The 27,611-nt window shown below is 38.0% G+C and overlaps 1 protein-coding gene and 1 long non-coding RNA gene across 4 annotated transcripts in view; one reads left to right on the top strand and one right to left on the bottom strand.

Annotated features, from left to right (window-relative positions):
• Positions 1-26,594, bottom strand: LOC112450464. Its single transcript, XR_003039102.2, has 4 exons — positions 26,339-26,594; positions 25,314-25,483; positions 455-542; positions 1-383 (listed from the first exon to the last, which is right to left on the bottom strand). It is a non-coding gene; the product is annotated as an uncharacterized LOC112450464 (long non-coding RNA).
• iqsec3a (IQ motif and Sec7 domain ArfGEF 3a) overlaps positions 3,733-27,611 on the top strand; it is a 76,990-nt gene continuing 53,111 nt past the window's right edge. For all 3 annotated transcript variants that reach the window (XM_017414817.2, XM_037981335.1, XM_017414816.2), the window contains exon 1: positions 3,733-3,807. The gene's annotated coding sequence lies outside the window, so the exon portion shown is untranslated. The remainder of the gene's footprint in view (positions 3,808-27,611) is intronic.

Here is a 27,611-nt window from a genome sequence, read left to right as displayed (position 1 = left end):
TTGGAGGCAGATCCGCCGACACAGTCAAGTTGAAAGAGGGCCGCATTGACAAACACATTAGACACAAAAAGTTAAAGCAGAATCCGATGAAAGCACTGTGTGCAAATTACGCTCTCCCTCTCACAGACTGCGTGTGTGGAAGAGCTTATAAAAGCTTATAGATTTTTATAGGTGGTATTAGTGAGTTTAGGCCATGAGGGGAACTGAGTCGGTGATGCGGAAGATCAGAAAGCAGGTCATGCGAGTTTAGTTTAATCCTCCATACCGGCATCGATCAAACCATGTACACCGTTCGAGTTTGGTCCGTGTCTACATGTGTGAAACTCAAGGAGAGGATTTGTTCTTCTGCAGATCTTTTAATTCAGATTCATGGAGAAGAAGTGCTGTAGAGGATAATCCAAAACACAGGAATAAGTCAATTGTCTTGATTTGCAGCTTTTTATGTGATACTTACTTCAGGATAGCCTGTGAGCAGCTGCAGCACATCTGTTCCATTAAAGGCCAAAGATCCAAAATGGCTGTGAACAGGTTGCAAATGGTTTCTGGAGAAGAAAGAAGGAGGTGATAGTAATACTGAGCGAAGGGGTGTCAAATGTAACAGAGAGAAAAACGTGAGAAGCAAAAGATCAAAGCAAGACAAGAAAACTGAGATGAATAAATGGGCTTTTAAAAGATAAAAAGAGTTCCCTCTCTTTCTAACTCGCATTACTTCCCTGTGAGGCAGTTTTTCCTAAAATGGGTGAAATCAGATCCTCAGATTTCCTCAAGGTTGGCCAAAGTGAGGATGATTGTGGGATATGATCGCATATGTGCATCACCCACTGTATGTGTGTGTGTGTGTGTGTGTGTGTGTGTGTCATCCTCACAGGCTTCTCACTCCACCGTAAAAAGTACCCACTAATTAAATGCTGCGGCTGATTAAACAGGTTTAAAGATTATATGAATGTGTCAGCAGGCAACATGAAGAGCCAGGAGCTTTAAAGCTACACTGAAATAAACATTACTAAAAGAATATTGCAGCACCAATACTGTGATCATTGCATTCAATTTGTGATTTTTATTAGAACAACTAAAAAATGTTTATTCTGCAAATTGTATGTTTGAATGCAGGCAAGTTGATCTTCTCTCTCTTTGGACTGTATATTTAGCTAACTTGCCTGTGACTGAATCATAAAAATATTATTAAATATATTGTTTAAGTTATTAATTTACACCAGTCCACACTGATTTGTAGATGAGACTCAGCTACTACCACACCAAATCTGAGCCCAGTCTCTATAAAACTGAAGAAGTTATAGCCTAATGAGAAATTTTGCTAACAGAGTGGATTCCAAAAGGTAATGGCCAAGTTTTAAACTTATTTGTTTTGCAATCAGGTAGTGCTCGCAGTACAAGTTCTGGATCAGTTTCAGCTATTGCCACATCAAATTCTAAACTTCACTGAGTTATAGCCATAAAAAAGAAACAAATCTGAAAATATTGATAAATATTTGCACACAAGGGACAGGGGAAAAATTTGTAGCCAAAATAAGGCAGCACTGTGTTTAAAAGAGATATTTTTTTTTAATTATTCATGACTGATAATAAAAAAAATACAAGAATAGTCAATGTTCCAGGTTCATAGATAGGTCATTGCAAAAGTAAAGCTCCTAATCAAAACAGACAGGAAGATTTCATGCTCAGTGAATAGAAACACAAAAACTGAAAGGTTGGAGGAAGTGCTAAAACCAGACCTCGTGTTAATTTGCTGAAAATGCTAAAACTGAGTTATTAAAGAGCAAATAAGCAGAACAGAGGCGAAACTGAGCAAAAACCCAGGCTGAAATGAACAGAACACACTAGAATAGTAGCTAAAAGGAGCAAAATGTTAGCTAAAAGCTAAAATTAGGATAAGAAAACAACAATAGACCGAGTAAGCAGATGTCAGAGAGAACAATGTTTTGAAGGAAATGAAGAGCTGCCATTGAATTTCATTTTAAATAAAGTTAAATATTTTGAAAAGTACAAATGTTACAAAATCCAAAAGTCACAGCACAGTATTCCCTATTGAGTGGAACCTTTTGATACTTGCACAAAGTATGCTAAAGTAGTTTGATTGCAAAGAACATGCAGAAAAAATATCAACGGGGGCACAGCAGTGAGAATGCTGCCTCATCTTTCACACAGTGATAGCTGTCTTTGCCGTTATGCTTCAGCCAAAATGAATCAGTTGCTCCAGTTGCATAAAGTATCTTCAGTTTTCATTGTGGATCATGTAAAATGAAGACTAACTATTTTTACAGATGCCACAGAGCCAACAACGTGTAAGTGATGATCATATATTTAAATGTTTTGTCTGTAAATCTTCTGCAAACAGCAGCATTAATAGAACCCGGCTGATCGGAGTGTTTTCTCACCAATGAGCAGAATGTACGACCTTTATCTGTGTGAACAAGTGTCTCCGCTGCTCCAACACTCTTGCTAATCTGCGTCCCCCCGGAGACCGCCTGTGTTCTGGACCTATTAAAACTGGCCGCAGCTGTGTCACGGCTGTTCAAGCGAATACAATTAGAGGAGCCATTAACAATGAAAATTAATTTGCCGTCATACCCTCCCTGTTCTACCTGCTATTGTTGCTCAAAAACACTCAGCCGCCCCCCTCTCACAGGATCTCCTTCACTTCTTCTGCAAAAGAGAGAAAGAAGGGGGCATTGCTTTAATGAGTGAGTGTGGGTTCGTTTGTCTGTAGCTTTAGCAAAATATTTCATGAAGCACTGGACAAGTTTTTAATGAAACTCTCAGAAAGTAATCTACAACTTATTATTTCTGGAGTCAAAGCCATTTAAGAAGGCCAAAACAGCTAAGCAACCTTATCAAACACAAAAATGGCTATAGCTCAGTCAATTTCACATATAGTGAGATGAAATTTAGTAGTGGTAGCTAGGGGGAGTCTCATAGAGTGATGGAGAATCGGCGTAAGAGGAAGTGAAAGAAAGGAGGACAGTGGGGGTTTGAGTCATACTGGATGTTTGAAATGCAAGAGTGTCCAGTCTGAAATAAACTGTGGATAAAAGGGAAAAGCTTTCTGGCATGCACATTAAAATTTTATATCCATGCTTTTTCCATTTCAGCATCACCTTCCTCCCTTGTGAGCGTAGACCTGACCAGTTCAATAACAGAATCTCTTAAAGATGCTTTGATGCACCAGTGGTGCAGATACAGATACTGTCTTCTCACACCCAATTTATAGATTTCACAAATCAGCTGCAGCACCCACAGATACTTGTTAAGCATTCCACTGAAATGATTAATGTGACAAAGGAAAGAAAGAAATGGCAGAGCCAAAAGCAAAACTTTGTGTCTCTGTTCATGGTGCTGAAACACTCCCGCTCACTCTCAGTGTGGGTGTCTTTTCAAGGAGCTAAAATATGCGTTTTTTAATGATTTTTTGAATTTAAAATAAAATACCTAAACTCTTTGTCTTTTGTTTATTGCCAAGGTCAGTTGCATTTCTCAAATAAATTTCCCAAACACACCAAAAACCAAACATTACCCTTTAAAAGGTGTCTGTTAGCTTCATATCTGTTTTTTATTACAATAGAAGCAAGTATAGATATATATAAGTATATATTTTACCTGCACCCTATAATTTTCCAATCTGATTATTTATGTGTATGTAAAATCAATCCTAATAATCCTAATGAATATGGTGCTAAAAGTTGAACCCTCCTGTCATTCTGCACACAGCAACCCAACAGTGCTCCATCAGTTCTGCTGCCCGGCCCCGGAAGCCCCCGAGGGGGAGACCTCCACGGCCTGTGTCCCCAGGTAAGACAACTCGCTCCTAGTAACATCTTCACAATTTATTTATTTATTGAAAACTTTCTTTTCTGTGAATCTCAATTGCAGCCTCTTTTCATGCATCCTGTTAGTAGCAGCGCTTCTGTAGCAAAGCCTAGCAACAACCCCAGAGGTGGAGTCTAAGTTGAAGTGGTTGTAAACGCTTCAAGGTTTTTAAGGGAAGAAAAATGTTGCCCTCCTGTTGATAAAGAGCAAATGTAGGGGAGATAAATTCCACATAGTTTGATTTGAAACAGTAAAGCCTTTCAGGTCAGAATAAAAGCTCTAAAGTTAATTTGATTTGCACCCAGTGTCCTGAGCAATTTGAAAAATAGAACAACTGAGCTTGCATGACTATTAGCTCACTATAGGTGGTTTTTAAAGAACGTAATAGTGAATATATAGCACTAAAAAGACTGACTACAAGTGAGAACAAAAAGAAGTAATAAATGGCCTTGCCAGCGTATTGTCTTGCCCCTTTTAAGCGCACTCGACCACCAGAGTAGTGCTGAAAATTGCAGCACTCATCCAGCCAAGGCACATCAATGGCAATTAGGCCGTCCACCAGAAAATGGTTTGTTTGTTGTGGGCCACGTGTTTCACAGAATTGCTCCGCTGCATTGTGTTGAGCATGGCAGACAATTGTAGATAAGCAAATTACGCACTGATAGCAAATCATAGGCCCCGCAGAGATGGACACAATAAGTGGCGGAAGACCAACAGCTGCACTTTAAACAACTTGGAGGTCAGCCATGTGAAGGACCGTTTAACCCACATTCAGAAAAAGTTTGGACTATGTGTTAAATAAAAACAGAATGCAATGGTTTGCAAACTTCATAAACCTGTACTTAATTCACAGAGGAATACAGTAAACATATCAAATGTTTACTAATAGGAAATTGTAGCAAGGAAAAATGTAAGTTAATTTTGAATTTGATGAGGAAAGTGGCAATAAAAAGCTGTAAAAGTAAGTGGTACGAATAAAAAACAGTAAGAGGAGCATTTTGCAACTAATGAAGTTAATTGGCAACAGGCCAGTAAAAGTACTGTGTATAAAAAGAGCATTTTAGAGGGGCCAAATCTCTTAAAAGTAGAGATTGGGCAGAGGTTCACCAGTCTGCACAAATCTGAGTCTAAAAATCAGTGGAACAATTTCAGAATAATATTTCTCAGTGAAAAATTGGAAAGACCTTGATTATTCCACCATCCACAGTTCATAATATCATCAAAAGATTTAAAAAATCTGGAGACATGTCTGAGCTCAAAGAACAAGTATGAACTTCAGTATTAGATGCTCGAGATCTTTGGACCTTCAGGGGCTACTGCAATAAAACCAGGTTTGGTTCTGTTTTGGACATCACTGAATGGACTTAGGAACACTTCTACAAATCACTGTCTGTGTAAACACAGTTCACTGCAAATGCTGGTTAAATCTCTATCATGCAAATAAAAAGCCATATAAGAACATTATCCAGAAAATCCACCATTTTCTCCAAGCCAAAGCTTATTTAAAATGGACAAAGGCAAAATGGAAAACTGTTCTGTGGTCAGATGAATTTAAATGTTTAATTCTTTTTGGAAACCACAGACCACTGTAATAAAGAGGAGAGGAACCATCTGGCTAATTATCTGCGCTCAATGCAAAAGCCTTCCTCTCTGACTCTCTGATAGTATATGGGGGCATCAGTTACTGTGACATGGGCAGCTTACACACTTGGAAAAGAACCATCAATGCAGAAAAGTGTATAGTGTATAATGTAAGTGCAAGACAATGTTAAACCTCATACTGCATCCATCACAACAACATGACTTCTTAGGAGAAGAGTCTAGTTGCTGAACTGACCTGCTTGCAGTCCAGACTTCTCACCAACTGAAAACATTTGATGCATCATGAACCAAAAGGTTCTGCAAATAAGAACCAGGACTGTTGAACAGGTAGAATCTTACATCCGACAAGAATGGGACAACATTCCCTCCAAAACATCCATCAGCTGCTCTCCTCAGTTTCTAGATGTTTACAGACTGTTCTTAAAAGAAAAGAGGATGCTTCACAGAGGGAAATATGACCCTGTCACATCTTTTTTTTAGATGTGTTGCTGCCATCAAATTCAAAACTACCTTTTTTTTTTTTTACTAAAAATGGTAAAAATTTGTTTCTTTAAAAGTGATATGTTTACTGTGTTCCATTGTGAATAAATTATGGGTCTCTAAGATATATAAATCAATGCATTCTGTTTTTGTTTATATTTTTTCACAAAGTTTCCATCTCTTTGGAACTGGGTTTGTAGTAAAACATGAAAAATGTCCACGTAAAGCCTGGAACCAGATCACAACCAAACCCCATGTCTTCTCCACTATGCACTGACAAAAAACCTTTTTACGACTTGGTTAAATATAACTTGAAGTGCTACAGGCAGCGCTCACACAAGTGTAACTCTCATAAGAGGAAAAAGGTGAGGTGGACACAGAAGAACAAAAAGAGAAGAATCAATCAGAGTTCAGCAGGGTGGAATTTGCTTGATAGAAGGTGTCTGAGCTTGTTGTGTTTTCAGATTGCTTTGTGCTTAGGGGCCATTAACAAAGGGCACAAACAAAGAGCACAGCATAAAGTCTTTGCTAACTTGTCAAAGCATCGAACTTCTCAAAGTGCCTCCCTAGCCAAACTTCTGAAGCAAACCACTTCAAAGTCAGACCCCCTGGGGTCGAGACAGAAAGCAGCTTGTGTTTTATTTTTTTATTTATATTTTTGGTTCTTTTTTTTTTTCCTGTTGCGTCTTATCTCTTTTAGAAAGCTGTATTCTGTTGAGATTGATTTCTGTATTTCCGCATTGTTGTCAGTGATTTGTTGGTCATCTTTTCATCCTCACGTCCACTCCACACAGCACCTGCACCTCATTGCATCCATCATCGCTCATGCTCACCTCATCCGGGCTTGTCTTCCACAATGTGGTCACACTGATTTCAAATTGTGCAAATATGTGAGTAACGTTGACTTATTTGTGTAAAAAAAACAAACAAACAAAAAAAAACTTCCCATAATGCATCAGTGTATGTAGAGTAGGGTCTTCCCCATGTTGGAAACTGGTGAACCTTCTTGTTGACACATGTAATGCATCTGTGTTCATGTGAAAAAAAAAAAAAAATCTTATGTTGCATGCTTTGGCTTGGCAGTGATCAGACATCCTGTAGCTCCCTGTCTATATGTGTGTTTGTGTGTGTGTCACTGCAGTACACGCGGCATCTTGCAATAAAATTCACACACTGCAGGAAAACACTCAACACTGTGCAGCAGATCTGCAGGGAAATCCTGAATTACAGACTGCTTCACATCCTGTTTTACTCAATCTTGAGATCTTTTGTTTGGGTTTTACTTAATTTGAGGTATTTAGTCTCATTGATTTCACAAAATGTTGTTTTCACATATGTAGCAGCAGATAAAAGGAGAGCTCCTGTCCTCCATCAAAAAATACTAATATTGAAGTCAGAAGTTATGAGCCATAAATGTGAAAGTGTGTCTTTAGCGTTGGCTGAGTTATGACTCAAACACGATGGAATGCAAATATATTTAAAATAGGAGTTTTACTACAAGACCTTAAGATATTTAAATTGAAAGCCTTGCTTTCCTTCAAAAAATACATTTTGTTTGCCAGCTTTTATCCCAGATTGTTAAACTAAAATTATCGTATGATGGGAAAGGATATACTTAAAGCTGATTTGTTCAAACATTGTAAATAATGTTATACACAATGATATTATGATATTTTTTCATCCTCAGAGTATATGTTAGGACTGATTCTCAGCTGATTCTCAGCTACTACCGCAACAAACTGTAGCTCAATATTAAACCCAAAAGTTAATCAGTTGTAGATGAATGTTGAAAGATTAATTACTGAGAATTTATTTACCACACGTTTTAGCTAAATATCTGTAAAACTGACTAAGTTATAGCCATTTCTGTGTTTGCTAAAGTCAATTAACTGTAGCGGCCAGCTCAGTTCAGATTGACTTTAAAAGTTAATCACTTGGAGATGTGCACCCAAAGATTATTTTCTGAGGCTTTCATTAAAATCTGCCAAGTGGTTCATGAGATATTTTGCTAACAGACAGACACGGAAACACATGCATGCACACACACAGACACTGGCAAAAAAAATGACTGCCTTTATCAGTGGTAAGTAATAAAAAAAATAGTTCAACACCCACGGTTTGAGCCTGAAATGACACATTCTGTCTCTTGGTGAACCTATCAAATAAAGTGCAATTATTGATATTTCATTTGAGCTGAGAGTAATTCAGGCCTCTGAGTCAGAGAGGTCTGCGCAGAAAAGGGCACCGACGAGAGCTCTAACAAGAACTCAATGCTCCGATTTGAAGCTGTGGTTTCTCCCGGCCTGCATCGGTCAACACCTGACGGGTTTCGCTGGATTAGTTAGGAGGCAGAAAACAAGCTAACCCGGTGGCGGATGTGCAGTCATTAAAATGTGGGAAAAGTTTGAGCCGGAAACAGAGTTTTTTTTTACTGTCACATATAATGAGGACCCTGAGGAGGCTGGAAACTCATCATGGTCATCCTTGCCAGGTCTTAAAGTGGCACCAGAGGATTTTGAGACTGTGGCGGATTTGTATTCTGAGACACAAAATCACATCTATAATCACAGACTGAGCAGGCTGATTGTGTGAGATGGCTGCAGCCTTTCAATTAGTCATGGGGGCCATCTTCTGCAGCAGTCTACTATGGCTGCGCTGGGGAATTCTGTTGTTACCTTTATAAACCTGGAGGGGACTTTAGCTTTAACTTTTTGCTTGGCTGCAAAACTGAGAAGTGCTTTAGTCAACACACAGGGTCCCAGAATCCCACTATAAGGAAGGGGCGAAGTTATTGGTAGAATATTCAAGTGCAGAAAAGGGACAAGCAGATTACTCAGAGGGATTTCTGGTGGACAATTAAAACTGTTGCTGTTAAATTGCAAACAAACTCCACCTGTAAGAATGATCAATATAATGGGTTAACTTTGCGGTGCATCCGAGCAGCTTGATCTGAACTCAGACCACAACCATAGCAGGAGTAGGCTTCTGCTTACACTTTATAGCTCTTATAGTTCACAGATTGATGTTCACACTTAACAGCACAGGTTGAAGCTCACTTAAGTGGTTAGGATCACATCTGAGTCCTTATTTTTACTGTGTGTTGTTAGTGATCTGTGGTTTGGATACAAAAACTCAAAATGTACAATCAAAACAAAACAAAACCAAAATCATGACCGAACAAAATTATGTTTGCTTGAGAAGCTGACATCGACACTTTGGGAAATCAAGATAAGATATAGACTGGGAGTGGTGACGAGAACGATGGCAGGAGTGATGCTGAACAGGTGAAGCAAGTTCAGCAAAGGAAGCTGAGGGAAAAACTGGTTGAGAAACAAGGAGGCACTAAATTACAAAACATAGAACACTGATATACAGTTTCAAAAGTTAGGCTATTGAAGGGAATGAGCAACAAAGATGCAACGTAACACTAATGATGTTTTATGAACAGGAAATCTGCAGCCTGTCGCTGGTTAGTTTAATCGGATGCTGTATATAAAAATGTTTCTGACTCCATCAGGAAAAAACTACTGTTACTTTACAAACAGTAAAGATCGAACAACTCAAAGCTTCTAATCAAATGCTGGATGATTCTGTTTTAGGCAAGTATCAACATGTATTAAACTCTAGCACTGTCTGGAAAACTGTGCCAGATTTTACAAATTCAAATCTTTTGGGCTGTTCTGTTCTGCTGAACACAAAGTCAAAAAAGTGTCTCGCCATAAAGTAAAAATAGACAAATTGTATTTTCTGTGAAAATGCAGTCTGACTGCTGAGAGCTGAAGAGGTTGATAACAACGACTAAATGCTAAAAGGAGCAAAGCACTAACTAAAAGCTAAAAAATAAATGAAAAATAAAAAAATAAAAGCAGATGTCAAAGAGGACAATGTTTTTGAAGGATTTAAATAGACCTCGGTGTAATTCTATGGGAATATTATTTGAAAATAAAGTTAAATATTTTGAAAAGTATAAAAAATACTAAAACGAAAAGCTATAGCAGCCATCTCCTGAATAAGTAGAACATTTTGATATGCGAACAACTAAAACAACACAATGTATGAAGAAGTCGTTGGAGTGCAAAATCGTACGGAAAACTACAAAACAGGAAAACAACAATTTTGTAAAATGATCCTCATCATTTTGCACCAATGACAAAGGAAATATAGTTGAAGTTAACCTTCCCTTTTGTCAGACACAGAGTTAAATATAAACTGACCAGTCAGCCTTTGGCAGGTGACGGCTCACACTTTTGGCATGTTGCTCCATTCTGTCTGAGGTTCAGCTGCCAAACTGCTCACTTTTCTCCCCCACCAGCCCACAAAAAGACTGACACATTGCTCATCATCTAAAACCCCTTTAAATTAGTCCTCCTGCGGCGCTTCTGACAAATGACTCGCACAACCAGCACTTTAATTAGCTATCTTATGCTAATTAGCCCACACAATCTGACATTTAGCTTGTCAGAGAGGAAATTAGCTAGCAACTTTATGAAGTTTCCGTTTGATGAACACATGACAGTTTTTTTTTTTTTATAGTGTCATAAAAAAATTGGTGATTGATCGCTGCCATAAGCATCCATCCAAAATTTAAAAACATCATTTGCAGGTGAATTTAAAAGTGTATCGTCAGAAAGAAGCAGTTATGTGCTGCATTAAACACTGTATTGTTACGATTTACAACTTTTACCTTTTATGGTAAGCTGTAAAACGGTGCTAAAGTAGAAGGACTGTATGCAGCACTTATTGAAGCATATGACTTCAGAGAAATACAAAGAAAAGGACAACACATTTGGGTCACTGCCAGATCAGGTTTAAGAGGTTCGGGTCGTAACATCTTGGACCATAAATCCAAGTGAAACGTGTTCCAGAAGGCACTTTGATAGAGCTCAGAGGGGAGAATTATGGTGTTTCTGCAGGAAATAATTTCACCTCTAATCAAACATAAACACACAGCTGTGTCACATCTTATTCTCTAATTAACGACTGGACTGAATAAAAATGGCAACAATTAAAAGCCTTACATTCCTTGAAGGAATGCACGTCACTCGCCCCCTTTCGGTCCAGTATTTTAGACTAAATCTAATGATGAGGTGTGGATGTTTTGGTCAAGTGTTAAAAATGAGAAAAAATAATATTATCTCATGCAATATTGTGAGATGTCATGCTCAGAATGTGTTTTGAATGACTCTCAGCTACTAGCACATCAAATTTTAGCTCAATATCTGTAAAATTGGCTGAGTTGTAATCATTTTTTGTGTTTTTCAAGGTCAGTTGGCTGTGGCAGCCATCTTGGATTGGGTTGACTCCAAATGATAATCAGTTGTAGATACCCATCCAGTGATTATATTCTGAGTTTTATTAAAATTTGACCAGTGGTTCACGATATATGTTGGTAACAGATAGACATACACACGGAAAAAAACATAATTGAGGGCGATAATTATCAAAGTCATGCTGTTTGTTGAACAGAAAGGTGAAGTGGGCTGCATTAGAGCATTAGATTAAAAAGATTGATTCATTTTGTTGGAGGACATCCAGGGCGTACGTTAGTGCAGCACCCACACTCACTTGTTAACTTGTTAAAGTACAAAATCACCTTTCCTTTTTGTTTTTGTTTGCTTGTTTGTTTTTCACCCTGTGCAGGTGGAAATTAAATTTCACACGTGGCCTCCTCAGTTGCAGCCTCCTTGAACCCTCTGCGCCACAGTTTAACATTTTGTCTCTCTCTGCGCCGCATGTTGTGGCGCGGTCATCGTGCTGCCTCAGCTGCAGAATGACCTTGGCTGCTCGCTTGTTCTGTCACCATGGGAACAGAGGGCACGGCTCAAACAAAACATCCTGGTCCAGCTCGAGCCAGGAGTGTCGGCGAGTTGGCATGTTCATTTTTTTTTTTTTTTAATTTATTCATTATGTATTCATCTTTCTTATTGTAATAGGTGAAGCTGTGTGTTTCATTTCCGTCCTCCTATTGGCTCAAAGGGTCAGCGACTCGGCCAATCAGAGGAGCCCAGTCAGTGTTATTATCCTCCAGGGTGCCACCATTGAGCTGTTGGTTTTTTGTTCCAGCTTATCCCCATTCTAAACACATCCTTTGGGACATGAGTAGCCTGAAATCTCTTGAAAATTGAAATACAGCGCTGGGACGGAATAAAAGGAGCTTTAAAGAGTGCGAGCGCTTGGAGTAATTTCTAATTAAAATGATGCTCGGACTAATTCGCTTCCACCCGGAGGCCCGCTTCATGCAACCCAGCCAACGCAGAGATCTGCACATGCTCTGCTGCATAATCGCAGACATCATTCACTCGTTTATTTCCTTTAATCCACGAGGCAAGACAGAGTGTGGTGCATCTACACACAAAGAGGGCTCTGCTGCATTCCTGCATGTCAGCTGCTGCTGCAGTTTCCTCGTATTCTGCGGCTTATCTCAGCATTGTGCAGCAAGCAGACGGTGTTATTGCAGAGGAGTTTTTTTTATTTTATTTTTTAAAGGGCAGATTTTGATTAAGCTGCTGCAGCATCTCTCATGTGTAGGGTATTTGTTGTCCGTGCATCCTTTCAGATGTCTGAGTAAATCAGTCTACAATCAGTGGTCCTAAGTTTCATACATCAGAGTGTGACCCCTTTGCTCTTCTTTGACAGATATGGTAATGAATGTAGAAGGAAGAAGTATTTTCAAACAGGACTGTGAAGTCTGTATACATAAAAGATGGTTTATTAGTCACGAGGAGTGTGACTCAGCCAGTTAAAGTTATTATTGTACAAGGTTTTCTGTGGCTGTGAAGAACCTTGAATAAGTAAAAAAAAAACCTACACAATGATGTCATTTTGATGAGTTATTATGGCTTTGGATTAACAGTTTTATTTGTCACCCTGCAGAGTGGAACAAAACAGCTAAATATACAGCTTTAAATCAAACATTTAGCAGTAATTTCAATCTTCTGTAGAAATTATTGGTAAAATAAAATGTCTGTGGGGTTATTAGCTTTATTCTTTTTCATGTTAAATAATGATTGTCTGTGTTTCTATGAATTGGCTCAGTTGCCCTTGCAGGCAAAGCACAAGCAGAATATTTTCTGAAAGATGAAACAATGTGGCCTATTATCCAGTAATAACATTTGCTGCTGACAGAGTCGGCACAACAACTAAACAATATTTCTACATTTTATTTTTCCTCGAGGCTCTCCACTTCTCAGAGATAAATGACGGCATTATGATACTTCTTGTTTCAAGCTTGAATACAAATATCTTAGCACCTCAGAGCCAATCTTAAGTTTTCAGATAATAAAAAGATTTGGAATACAGTGGCAGAATTTGAAAACTCACATACATGGACACACATGCAGTGGGATTGCACTTCTCTTTTCCTCATTTTGTTCTGTTTTCTTCACATTTTTAAAAGCCCACCATAAGGGTCCCTAAATGTCAAACTGCCGTCTAGATATGGACCTTAATGAAGGCTTGTCTGGACCCAGATTGGTTGTTAAATTTCAGTAACATAAAAAGATTTTGTTTTGTTTTTAAATTTTTTTTTTTACTTGCACATTTATTCCTGTATTTATGGCTATATATTTTTGGGCAGTGCTGCTTTTTCCACAATTATGGTCATTTATTTTACACAGAACAACTATTCTAGTATTTACAGGAATTTGTTTAAGGTGGTTCAGCTTTACAACCATTTAGGCAGCACAGCTTTTCTAGCATGTATGGTAATCTCTACGCGAAGCCTGCAGTTTCTGCCTGCTGCTGCCAGCCTACAGAGAGGTACAGGTCTGAGAAGACACTATGGTAGGTGAAAAAAACAAGCATGGCTGTCAATAAAAGAGAAGTAAAATATTGATATTTGTGACCTTTGCAAAAGAAAATTTTATTTAGGCAGGCCTTGCTAAATTTATTTGAAGACCACTGACGTACCCTCCCATTAGTCTCCATCATCTTATAGGGGCCCCTGAGTACCTATAGTTGTCTTCTGCAGAATGCTCAATAGCTCACCTTATGCCTGAATGTGCTGCGATAAAATGTCCCCTGTGTGTCGGTGAATCTTTGTGCATGAAACGGAATATGCCAAGAGAAGCGACTGAGCATAATGTTCAGGGATGGGTTTCCAAGCTCCATCTAAAACGCCTACAGATCCACGTGCATGAAATCTGTCCTCTGTGGACAGCAGGAGGTGCTAATGAGAACCAAAAGCTCTAACAGTTAGAGACATCTGTCTGTCCACATGGCTGCACATGTTGTCCTGACCTTTTTGCTTTTGGCCATCTGCCCGTGTTTTCATCCTCTGTCTTCCATCCACTTAGTCATCTGTAATCTCGCACTTAAGCTGTAACGATGTAAATGATGGAAGTTTTACAATCTGAGTTCTGTACAACATGCAGCCCACATCATCACCTGGCATACCGAGCAACAACAACAACAAAAAAAAGGTAACAAAGGGGGCAGAGCGAGGACATTAAAGCACATGTCAGTTCAGAGACAGAGAGCAAAGTTAACAATCTGCTTCATACAAAAGTGGACTTTAAGTATCAGCTGATCTGATCCAGGAGGTTGAGTCTAATCTGGCTTTGTAAATTAATTGCTGCTGTTGTTGATTTTTTTTGTCTTATATTTTGCAAATGAACACAGACACAGTCAAAAACATAATTGTCCTTTTGCCTTTTGCAGGAGGCAATAAAAGATATAGAAAAGTAAAAATGGGTTGTTTTATATAACCGATCCAAGGGGGTACAGTGTATTCCCAACAGTGTATTCACACTGTTCCCTGTGAAGAGACTTCAGGTGTCCCATGTGTGGGTGATGCTGTCAGGTTCAGCACGGATCGCTGCTTAGAGTCCTTGTCCTTTTGCAACTCGCTGACAACCTCGTGACGGTACATCAACAAGGAAATGGGTGGGGAGGAGGAGCCGGTGGGGGAGGGGGTGGGTGTTCATGCAAAACTGCTGACAAGGCTATCTGCTCTGCTGTCGCCTGGCTCGGTGTAATGAGAGACGAGTGTGACTGGGATGAAAGTAAGTTGGATTGAAAGAGGAAAAGGTGAAGGAGGGTTAGCTACAGAGTAGAAAAAGAAGAAGAGGAGAGATAGAGGGAAAAGTGAGATTTATTGATATATTAAAGAGATGCTTTAATGTCGAACTTTCTAATGCAAGAAAAAAAAAATCTTTTGTCCTATCTCTTTAGAATATAATGAATGTTCGACCTTCACATTACTGAAAGCTGATGAAAGGAAATAAAAGAGGATGAGGGAGGAAAGCATCCTTCTAGCCTCTGTTGTGCCTTTGAGCACTGCACAGCAATGATCATGACTTATACACTATCATGCCAAAAGTATTTGCTCCCCTCCCTTCACAAGCATATGAACTTGAATGACATCACATTCTTAATCTATAGGGTTTAATATGATCTTGGCCCACCCTTTGAAGCTGTAACAGCTTTGACTCTTCTGGGAAAGCTTTCCATAAGGTTTAGGAGTGGGTTTATGGGAATTTTTGCCCGTTCTTCCAGAAGCACGTATGTGAGGTCAGACACTAATGTTGGACAGAAGACCTGGTTCGTAGTCTCTAAATAATCCCAAAGGTGTTCTATCAGGCTGAGGTCTGGACTCTATTCAGGCCAGTCACGTTCTTCCACACCGAACTCACTCATGCATGTCTTTATGGACCTTGCTTTGTGCACTGGTGCACAGTCATGTTGGAACAGGAAGAGTCTGAGAATGTTTAGAGGTCTGCAGTTATTGACTCTTCAGAACGTCGACAACCTCTGTTCACCGTGCCCCTCAGCATCTGATGAGTCCGCTCTGTGATTTTATGTGGCCTAATCCTTAGTGGGATTATAAAAAAGTGGAAGCGATTGGGAATGACAGCAATTTGGCCACGAACAGTTAACTGTGGAATATTTAGTAGCGAGTAAGTTTCACAACTGGACTTGTTACACAGGTAGCATCCTATCACGGCACCACACTGGAATTCACTTAGCTCCTGAGAGTGACCCATTCTTTCACAAATGTTTGTAGAAGCAGTCTGCATGCTTGGGTGCTTGACTTTATACACCTGTGGCCATGAAAGTGATTGGAACACCTGAATTCAGTGGTTTGAATGGGTACTTTTGGCAATATAATATACAGTATATCTATCTTTTGGTTTGAAAAAAGGTAGGTTGAGTCAAATAATTTCTTGTTGGTTCTAGTTTTCTTTTCAAGAGATGATGGGTGCTCTTTTTTGGTGTTAAAAAGAAACATGCAGACAATCAAGGTTGTTCTAGCATCTTTTCTTTTTTCCACTTTTATGTGAAAATCCAAGACGAGGAGCCTTTAAGAAACCTCAAGTAAATAGAAAGTAAACAAAGCTTGGAATAGCTTCAGTGACTCATGCACATAGTTATTCCTTGCAGACTGCAAACTTAACCCTTTAATGTAAAGGATATTTTGATTACAACAAGTCTGACGTGATTACAATCCATTTTCTTTGATTATATAAAAATTTCAGCTTGTTTGCTTCTGAAGGAGCCATTTGGACATTAGCTTCACTGACAAATGTGATCACTTTCTAACATCACTGTCAAGAAGAACCATTGACGATAAACATAACCAGACAGATGGATCGAAAGAAAAATGCTCACATTTTATTGAAATATAATTGCATTTCCTTCAGGTCTTATTAGTATGGTGATATGATAGCAGCTCAACACATTCTGTAGCGTTAATGAAAACACAACACCAGCCATGACTGGACTTTAATATTTTGCCATAAAAAGAATTGTTTGAAACTTTTCTTTGTACCATTCCCTTGAAAGCAATTTCACCGATGAGGGGAGACTGATTTGGAGTATATGAGTGTGTCTGTTTGTCTGAAAACGAGCGGGAGATAATAGAGAACGTGCTACAGAAAGAAAAATGCGCCTGGCGCCGGGCCATGCCTGTCCTGCCTCGGCACCATTGTTACAATAAACATCCTCCTCGCTCCATTTTTCCTTTTGTACCGAGGGATGATGACAAACAAACCGCATAGGAAGGGAAATAAATAACCTGACTGCGAAGGTCTGTGCACATAATCTGGGAACTGTCTTCTTCAGAAAAATAGGCAGTGTTAGGTGTTTGCTGAAACAACCACTGAGGCCCAAGTGGTATAGAAGGATAACATTTATAGAAGGATATAGAAGGATAACAGTTTTGAAAATCCTCTTATTTCCTCTTATTTTCCTAAACTCCAAGAGTTTGATGAAACTGGTACCACACTCACGTCAAAGACTTGATCATGTCAGTAGTTGCTTTGCGTATCTTGGTACAAACATTGAATTGTTGCAGTTTGATCTGTTGAATGTTTGAACTCTCTCATTTTGCTTATCTTTGGTTGATTTGTGAGTTGAATAAGTGGTAGGTCATTTTCTGGGCAAGAGTGTCCAAAATTCCTCCTTGACCTGATTGTTACCTCCAATACTGTGGACCATGAGGTCCTGTACACCCCTTTTATGGTTTGTGTCCTACTTAACCGGTTGGAGTTCACAGTTCAGTTAGGTCAGTGGTGTCCTCAGTGTTCTGATCCTCGAGAGACACAGTCCTGCACGTTTTAGTTGTTTCCCTGCTCCAACACACTGTTCTGTGCTTGAATTACCTCATCAGCAGGTCCTCAAGTTCTTCAGAAGCCTGTTTATCACCTATTCATTCAGATTTGATGTGTTGAAGCAGAGAAACATCTAAAACATGCAGGATTGTGACCCTCAAGGACCAGGATTGGACACCACTGATTTAGGAGAGTTCACCTCTAGTGCCCCCTCCCCTCTCAGATTATTGTCTGACAAGCTCAAAGTTCTTCTTGTCTTTACTTCCATAAAATTTCTGACTTTGTTCAGTGAAATATCTGTGCAAGTGTGTGCTTGAAATGAGTACTGTGCCCATTTATCAGATTGGTTTTATTGAAACAGAAATGTGTCCTGAGTCTCCAAAGGGCCACTGTCTGTACTTTATCAAAGATTTTAGATCTTAAAGTTTGGCTCCTACATTGTAACATTTTGACATTTTGGCTTCAATTATGAATAACGGGAGAAGGAAAAAACACTTTGTCAATCTTTATTAATGCCGATGGGCAGATCACAAAAAAAAAGCTAGAAAGATGTTAACTTATTCCTGGATCTAAAATTTGTCTGAAGTGACTGCTTGTGATGAATTAATTTCCTGTTAAATCCAAAAAAATATTTGCATCGTTTCCATTTGAAAGGTCCAAATGCATTGTTTTAAAACACATCAGTAGGCAGCAAAGTGCTTACGAGTTTCTAAAAGCAGAAAACAACCCACTAGAGATGACATTTGTCTTTTGATAGAGTTTGAGTAATCTGAGATGATCAACAAGCTCTCAGTTTATGTTTCCATAAGCTTAGAAATGAATACTCATGAATACAATACAATCAGAGTAGGATGTCCTAAACATCTACATTAAGACTGCTAAAAGAACCTTTGATTGTTTCCTAAAATCTTTCATGAATCTTCAGTTCTTGGCTGTTTTCCCTTCTACACTTTGAGCCATTTTCCTGGCATTAAATTATGAAAAATGCATACTAAGCAAAGATATTAACCAAGCAACTTATACAAATTATACATTATACATTATTCTGTTGATATTCTGTTGCAATATCAACAAACTACAACAATCTCTAAAAGGTTTTAGGCAGCACACATTTTTAAGTATTATGTGCTCTACCTACATTAGGGGGGCATTTGGAGATATTTTCTTGAACTTTAAGTCCACCCAGTGGAGACATTTGCCCCTTCAGAAACTGTCTGCAGCTCTCATGTGAAAACGTTTTGAATAAGTAACAGAAAACAGTTTTTGTTTACATCTGTAGATACTGCACTGGTTAGAAGAAAAGGGATGTGCAGTGTTAATGTAATATTCTTCTGACTGCCCCCGTAAGAACTAGCCTCTTAACGCCTGTCAAAAATAGGATGACAAACATTTCCTCTCTGACAATTTTCACACTGAAAGTGGTGCATCGAACAAGACAAAACAGATGAATCTGTTCTATAATTTACACTCCAGTTAGTGTGATATGTTTATGTTCATTCTAGGTCTCTTAACATAAAAAAGCTCCAGAGGATTTAAGATCAAGCTGGATGCATGCATGGCTCATCTTCTTACATACGATGCCAGAAATCTCCATGATGCAGATAATGAAATCTTAATTTAGGCTGAACCCTCTTAAGGAAGCAGACTGGCTACTGAAACCATAGTTCATTCCTCATTTCATCTTCTTCCATATCCGCCTGTAATCTGATCTGCTCATACACAACAACAAATGCCTGGAGTCTACATCCGTCTTTAAAATGTTACGCTGTCTTGGCACCGATCCAAAATGTGCTCCTAACTGTTCATGAGGGAGCTGAAATTCCCTTTGTCATCTTGCAGCTGTGGCTTCTGCAGCTCTTTTGTTTAACTTTCCCATCAGCATGCAGACAGCATGAAGCTGGGACTGTCAAAACTGGGGCTGGCAATCTGCACTTTGATCATAACCGCTGTGGAAGGAATGACAAAGATGTGCACCGTGTTATAGCTGAACTATGTGACACTTATAATATCATATTACTGCTTTTGCTTTGTGGAAATTGCCACATGGATCAGCGCCTTATGCTGCAGTTTCTATCAGCTCTGCATTTTTAAAATTACCCATGATTGGACTTTGATAATCTTTCTGATATACATGTCAAATAGGGTGCGATTAGGGGAGAAAATAAAAAGGTTTTCAATTTTTCCATTAAAACTCATGTAGACAAAGCAGTGTACGATCATGTGAATTTATATCATTTCAATAATCTTTAAATCAGATCAAAAGGATTTTCTTTGTTTCTCTCATGTGTTTAGAAATCATTTCTGCAGCAAGCTGCTGCTAAGTTACTATCCATGATAAGTTGAATACTTTGCAGAGGACACACCAATAACTACTGGGTTATTTTGATAACTCTGTAGCTAAGGAAAGGCGTTGACTCATAGGTTGGGTTAATTTGATCAAATATTGGGTCAAAAAGTATGACCCAGTCTTCCGGTCAGAAATGAGCCATGTCATTCTTCAGTCTGCCATTTTAAGCCAGAAGTTAATAAATTGAACCTGACTGGATCTCTGTTTTAATATATAATAAGGAAAGATAAAACAGTAAAAACAAAATGTGTAAGAACAAATTTAACCTGGTTGGCTTTATTAACAACTTTAGTTTACACTAGACAGTATGTCTGGGTTCTTAAGGTAACATTAGTTGGTGCTAGCTAAGTGTCACAAATAGAGGTTAGCAATAGCTAGATAGCCCAAGTTGTACTTAACTAATAACCCAGATTTTGGGGTGTTTTTTAAGTCAACTTTGTAGTAGCTTTAATTCAACAAATTAGTCATTTTAAAAAAATTTCTAGGTACAAAACTTAAACTGGTATGCTGGGTCAAATAACCAACCATGTTGAGTTAAAACTACCCAGGGTTGTCTCAGTCCAGATTTAAACCAAAGCTGGGTTCCAAATTGTGTTGTTTTTAACCCAGTAGTTTTTTTTAGTGTGCAGGTAAACTCTCTTTGATATTTTTCAGCAATCATCAGACTTTCTTCAGACATTGCCATTATTTCAAAGCTCCAGTACCGCAGCATCATGGATCTGCTTTCATGTGATCCTTGAAGTATTGAACTCAAAGTGTTCTGCGTTGCTTTAAAGAACCAAATTCAGACACAAATCAGGAAACCACCTTGGGATATTTTCAAATATGGAAAATAGGAACAAAGTCAAATAAGGAGAAGAAAAAAAATGTTACTTCCCCCTGATGGGGCTCCATAATAGGCAATTAGTTTTCAAAATCATCAGGGTGGGGGAAAGGCTCAATTGTTTGTTCCTCTCACAGCAGCAGCTGAATCTTTTCTCCAGGCATTGTTGTTCTTGAACGCACTCTCTTTTTTTCTGCTTCTCAGCCAGGCATACATAAAAAGCTGACTTTGCCACGATGTAGAAAAACAGATTTGTGATTCTTATGCATCACAAGATGTGAATAAGAAGCAGGGAGAGAAACTTCAGGAAGGACAGGAATAGTTTAAACAAACTTTGGAAATTATTTATATGGCTTACATGGTTCTTGAGTCTTTGTGGTCAGAAAGTCTTGGACTTTAGATTTTGGACTTGAGTTACACAGCTGATCATCTACAACGAACACTTTTCTGCACTGCAGCTGAACTCCACGGAAAGATGATCCCATTTTAACATTTAACAGCTTTCTCTGCATGATGTCTAGAATTATACTCCTTTTTCAAATGAGAGCACTGTTTCAGCTCTTAAGTGGATCGCAGCCCCGCTGCTTAAATAAAAAGTTACAATCTCTGCAAACCACTGATGCATTTTATCAGCTATAATCCCGATATCACTAACCTTTACTGTTTTTTCAAAAGTCAACTTTAAGAGGTTTGAAGTGTGTTGGAAAAGGTTAGTTAAAGCCCGAAGTAAAACCTTTCCCAAGCCTCCGAGTTACAGATGAAGTGGCAGTATAATGAGTTGGAAGTGAGGCATGCTCTTTAAGTTGAGATTTTCAGAGTTTTGAAAAGTTGAGATCATACATATGCATGATTTGAAAAAGGGTAAACTACTTTACTCTTCTTCTGAAGCCTGAGCCATAACATGTATGAAATCTATTCTAAAATCAAAATCTATTCCTATTTTCTAGGTTTGTTTTGTGTTTGTTGTCTAACTAACATGCTAAAATAAAGTGTTATCATCCAGCTTTGAGCAAAACTGTCTTACAGTTTGAACTTTTAGATTCCTAACTGACACTTAGGCCATTTTTAAGTGATGTTTTGTCAAAAGAAGCTTTATGAAATTTTTCATGGTTATAAAACAACTCTTTATCTGAAATGTCATATTGGTGTTAAAGAACACTACATTAGCTAACATTAAACTTAAAGAGTTTCTCTTGACATTTTTTTGCTTATCCCTGTTTTCTTAATCAAACAACATTTATATTGATACGTGAATGCATGTATGCTGAGCATAGACAGTGTTGTTGTTGCTGGGTTGTTGTCTAGTCAGTCAAAAGTTTACTCAACGTAAAACAGCAACAAACTAAACAAACAATGTCATGCAGAAGTGTAGAGGTTTAATATGAGCTAATTTGGCTTTTTACACTGGTATGACATTTTTCAGAAAAGCTGTTTTATTAACCTGAAAAACTATATAAAATGGACACTGGTTTGGCTAATTATCAGCCTAGCCTTAAGGAAGACTTCTGCCCTTTTCTTTATACTGCATCTATGACTATGCCACTGCTCATAAGGTTCTATTTGACTATTTGGCAGAACATCACTTCAAAAATAACCAGACTATTCCTCTAATATTGGTTGGCTAAAACTGGTAGCACTATATATAAAAAAGGCATATTTTCAGAGAATGAGCTGACATGCAACACCAAATTTATAGGTATCTTGTCACTTTGGATGGTGCTACTGTCATTGCTGGTCCTTGAAGTTCTGTCTGTGAGGCCTGCCTGCGTGTTACACCTATCTGTCTGCTGTACTGCAGTGTGCCGACATCTATAGTGCAGTTCCAGCTGCTGCTCTCCCGCTTCCCAATTTACCCACAACCCGGGGCAACGGCTTTTGAAGGGAGTCTATTTGAATCCCTGTGCTGAATATTTTACCAGGCCAACCTGTTTTTATGCCCTGTGCTTCGCTGCTGCTCGAGAGATGCTTTGCTGACACTACGTGGGAATGCCTCTGGTTACACTAGTCTGTGTACATCGTACATATTTTATGGGCAAGCACCTCTCTCCTAAATCAGTTTTGAGATGTTTATGGTCATTCAGTGCACATGTTTACAGCATCTGGCAACAAGTTGAGTAACCTGCAACTGGACCTCTGCAAAAAAAAAATCAAGCATCCATATGGATTTTTAACAAGAAACCAAACCTGATTCTCTGCATTACATCAATCTTAGTCTTTTTTAACATACTCTTGTTCCTCAGAATGTATAAATTACATATGAAAACACAGAAATAGAAATGTTTTCTTTATAGCTCATCCATTTCTAATATTTTTGCCTCTTTCCTGTTAAAACAGAGGTCTTTATGAGCTATGTCCTCCCCTTATAGAGCACAGCATTGATCAGCCTCTCTAATCAATCCATCACTGGAAGATTGAGCACATGAGAGCAGCAGAAAGAACAAGGAGGATGACAGTGGCCGTGCATCACAGCATGCCTACTCAAGGTCAATGTCACAGTATAGATCTGGTGTGCTTGGTTTTTTAGATTTTGGTTTTATCTGCCAGGTTTTGGGGGCAGAAAAAGCTTTGCTACATTTTAGATCATAAACTCTAAGTGAACTTTGCTTTCAAGTAGTCTTTCGTCTTATGCTTTAAGTCTTAGAAAATGCTGAGGCTTTGGGGTTTTCGTCTGTAGAGAAGAAAAAACAGCTAGGCTTGTGATTCACTTCCTGTCTTATGATTTAAACATGTAATAGCTCCATGTGTTAACCCGTTACACTAAAGTGCCGATCGACATGACCATCTTCATCAGTGATCAGACAACAGATGGATCCTCAGACCCTCTGGATACAGTTTGCTTAGAAACAATGAACGGTTTCTGCATCATTTTGATGCAGATGTGTGAGTGTGTGTGTGTGTGTGTGTGTGTGTAGCATAGTTTATATGTTAGTTTGATCTTAGTAATTGAAAACAGATAGCAAACAATGACAGCTTCTTTGTGGGTAAATAAAAAACGTGTTTGACTCATAGTGCCTAGTGTTAAATTTATTTATTTTTACTCTTAGTTTCATTAAAGTATACTCTTTGTTGCTCTTTAGTCCCTGTGAATAATATTCTGGTGTTACCATATTACTTGACTTCAGCTTTTGAAACAGTTTCAAATGTTTCACAAAAAAAAAAAAAAAACTAAAACCAAACATTAAAACTGTCTCATTTATATTACTGAACTTGCATCTTAAAGAATGATGGATTGCCATAAAAGTCTGCATTTATTGATTCTCCATTAGAATAACTTTGGTGGTCTATATCTATATCGATCTTGGACAGTGATAGAGGTCAATGGGAGTGTTTTACTAACAATGCACGAAATACCCATTTTATTATTGGAATAATTTCCTGTTTCTGATTTTTCATGCCTCCTACTTTTTTAAATTTTCATATTATAGGGATTATTTTATAACTTTTTTCACAATCTGACAATAAAAAACAAGAGAATGAAACAATATATAATGATTTTTATACTGACACTATGCTCAAAAGCTTGGTTGATTTAGCAAAAATTAAAAGTAACTAGTTTTCATAATTATATTAATTTTTAATTAAATATACTATATGGTTTTATTTCCATTACCAAAAAAATGTCTATTGGGGAAATACATTTCTAATTAGACAAGACAGACAAGATTAATATTAAAAAATCTAAATTTACATGAAAATGGCAATGAAAGCAGTCATATGATCCCAGGATGGTTAGAAAGATTAGATCTTTGTCTCTTTAAAACCTAAATCACCTGCTGATTCTGGGTATTCCTCATCAGAAATTTCAGTTATGTCATGTTACGGGTCACAGGAAGGTCTGTTTAAAATAGAATAAAAAGTAAATTAAAAAGGGCTGAGAAGTAAGAGAAAAAAGAGACAGGGAGAAAGCTTCAGGGGTTTAGATCAGTGTAAAAGAGAGAAAAGGAGGTTATGTAATCTCTCAGTGAAGAAGAATGACTAGGCTTGACCCACCGATTAGAAACAAACCGGATCTTTTTGCACTAATTTATTCAATTTACAAAGCTGACATCATTTGTTATAATAGCAAGTATTTCTTTATTATGGGGAGGGCTTTACTAAGTGAAGCAGGATGAAAATAATTTGCAGTCTGCAGAGGAATAGCGACGGTGTAAAAATCAAAGGTGACAGTTTCAGAACATTTAGTCATCTTTGTTGGTTACATGTGGTTTTCATTGATGACTGCAGAAGACTGTTTGCATCTGAACAAGAAATCCAACATCTTCCTCTGAGGATTCAGTGAATCTTAGTTTTTTTTCTTGTTGTTGCAAGCTATTGTAATGAATTCACACTTGGGCGATGCATTCAGCAAATGTAGCCCATATATTACCCTCTGCATGCATCAGCAGGAAAAAAAAAAATCGTATATATAAAGAGGCTCTGCTCTCAGTTTGCCCTTGTGTTCTGCCTGATGAACTGATTAATTCTCCCTGAGCAGCGTGAGAAACACTTTGGGGAGGCAGGGAGCAGGGAAGAATTTAGTTTAAGTGACAACTGATTCCTAACATTACAATGACTGCATTTTGTTAGACAAGGAAGAGAAAAACTAAATTTTAAATATTTCATTTAAATAAAAGCAAAAAAAACCAACGTTCATCCACTTTTGTAGGACATTAAATTCTTGTCTTAAACTGAACAAGTTCTGCCTTACCTGGAGATCACAGAGTGAGCAGATTCTTCTGGGATCTCATTTGCTGTGACTTCTGCTGATATGGTTGTTCCTCACGTCGTGCCCTTTTCAGCAGCTTCTTGGCTTTAGTCCACCAGAGGATAGACCTTTTGAACCTCCTCGGTCAAGTGTCCGAGCTCCCATCTCTGCTGCTGCGCATCGCCATGATGATGATGATGATAATGCAGCAAAAAATGATCAAGGTTAATGAAAGTCAGAGTAGCATGCAGTGACTTTGCTCACATTGGATATATAATCAGGATATCTCTGGTAAAAAGACAAGTGCTCTGGTTTACAGGTATCGTCTGCATTCACAGTGCTTTGTTGAAATGAAACTGCAAGCTTAAAGATATTTTGAACAAAATAACAATAACGACATCTGTCTTTTAGTTTTATGCTCTGCAACAGTTGTTTTAATGAAAACTGGAGCTTTTTATGGAAGCTAACTCAAAAATTGTGCTGAGGAGGAAGAACTTCACAGAAGTTCACAATGAGTGGTTTGGCTATCAAACACCAACAATAACCACGAGTGATAAACTAGAGTAGCAGTCCTTAAATGATGCTCCATGGTTTGAATCCGCACCCAAAGGAAGCCTTGTCTGGACTCAGATCAGTTGCTAAATTTCAGTGGAATGAAATCATTATTTTAAAATACAGTATACATTGTTTTTCCCTCTCCATGTTTTCCTGTATTTACAATCACTTATTTTATGCTTTTCTCACATTTATGGTAATTTCCACGTCTGGCCCATAGTTTCCCTTTGCAAAAAAAAAAAAAAGCTGTCAGCCTACAGAAAGGTATAGGCCTGAAATGTATATGCTGTCTGAAGAAAACTGGCATCCCTGTCACTAAAAAAACAATTGAAATGTATAATTTTTTGGACTTTTGTATCAGGTTTGAGGGAAATCAACCCAGAGCGCAGACTCATATTCACAAATTAAAACCTAGTTTATTAAACAAAACAAAAAGGTTAGCATGGCAGTTAAATAAACAACAAAACACTTACACAAAGGGTCGTGAGAAGACAAAGTGCTGACCTGATTGGTGCATAAAACCAACAGTAACCTAACAAACAGGAACCAGAAAACAGAAAGCAATGAACCAGCGAGTAATGGAAGCTGAGAAGCAGATTATAAGGACTGAGGCTAATGAGGAAGTGGACACACAGGTGACTGATTACTAACTATGAACAGGTGCAGATGGGTGAGGCAGGCTGACATGGAAACTACTGAGCTGAGGGCAGGTAGAAAGTGACACAAGGAACACAAGGAAAAAGACAATTCAATAACATCTATAAAGAAACAAAAAACAAACTAAACACAAAGATCACAAAAAAAAATCACCCAAATCCTGACACTTTGCTGGAAAATTATTTCTTGAGGTGGATGTCACTAAATTTTAATTGAAGACTGCTGAAGTAGGGTAACAGCAGCAGATTTTTGTTGTGATTTCTTATGTCTTTGATGCAAAAAAAAGCTATATGATTTTGTGGTAAAATCCCAGGTTGTTGCAGATGGAAATCTTTGTCTGTAATGTTTCCCTAATCAACAGTCTCAGCCATTAGCTTGTTAGAGTTGCTGCTGGTTTCAAAGCGCCTCAGTCAGAATTTTCCTAAACAACTAATTATCTCTTCAAGCTGAATTATATCCTGTCTTCAGCTGAAAGTCTTACATTTGAAAGCAGATAATTTGATCATTTAGTTTGTATACTTTTATTTCAAAAGGAACTGGATTTTATAGTTGTTACACTTTTATGCCAATTTTTTTTTCTTTCGCTGCCATCAGTAGTATTGTAGCCCCCCACCCTCACTTTTTCAGCAAACGATGTATTGTGTTTAAAAGAAAAAGAAGGATTTTTGTTCTTTAACATGTTCCCACAAAGTAAATAATAGATATCAGCGATTTAAATGCTACATCCTCCAAATGCCTCTCTCTAATGTTCCTTAATGCTGTCAGGGCTCAGAAATGTGAACCACTCTGTAGGCTTTTAGAGAAAAGTTACAAAGTCAAAAAGAATATATAAATGGTAAAAAAAAATAGTTAAAAGACTAAAAAACAAGTGCTTTACAATCTTTAACTAACAAGCACAACTACAACAAAAAAATTAGAGTAAAAACATAAACACATACCTCTATGTTTATCTATATTATCAAGTTAAGTTACTGCAAACAAAAGTCCTATCTATATCAAGTATGCATTTCAAAATGTGGGAAAGGAAGTTGTTTTAAAAGACCTCTATTTGTGTATAAAGAATTTACCCTGATATTTTTTGAACATGGT

This window comes from Kryptolebias marmoratus, linkage group LG18, assembly GCF_001649575.2.
Source record: "Kryptolebias marmoratus isolate JLee-2015 linkage group LG18, ASM164957v2, whole genome shotgun sequence".
In the NCBI taxonomy this organism is placed as follows: Eukaryota; Metazoa; Chordata; class Actinopteri; order Cyprinodontiformes; family Rivulidae; genus Kryptolebias; species Kryptolebias marmoratus.
The sequence above is the reverse complement of the archived record's forward strand: the minus strand, read 5'-3'. Positions and strand labels throughout refer to the sequence as shown.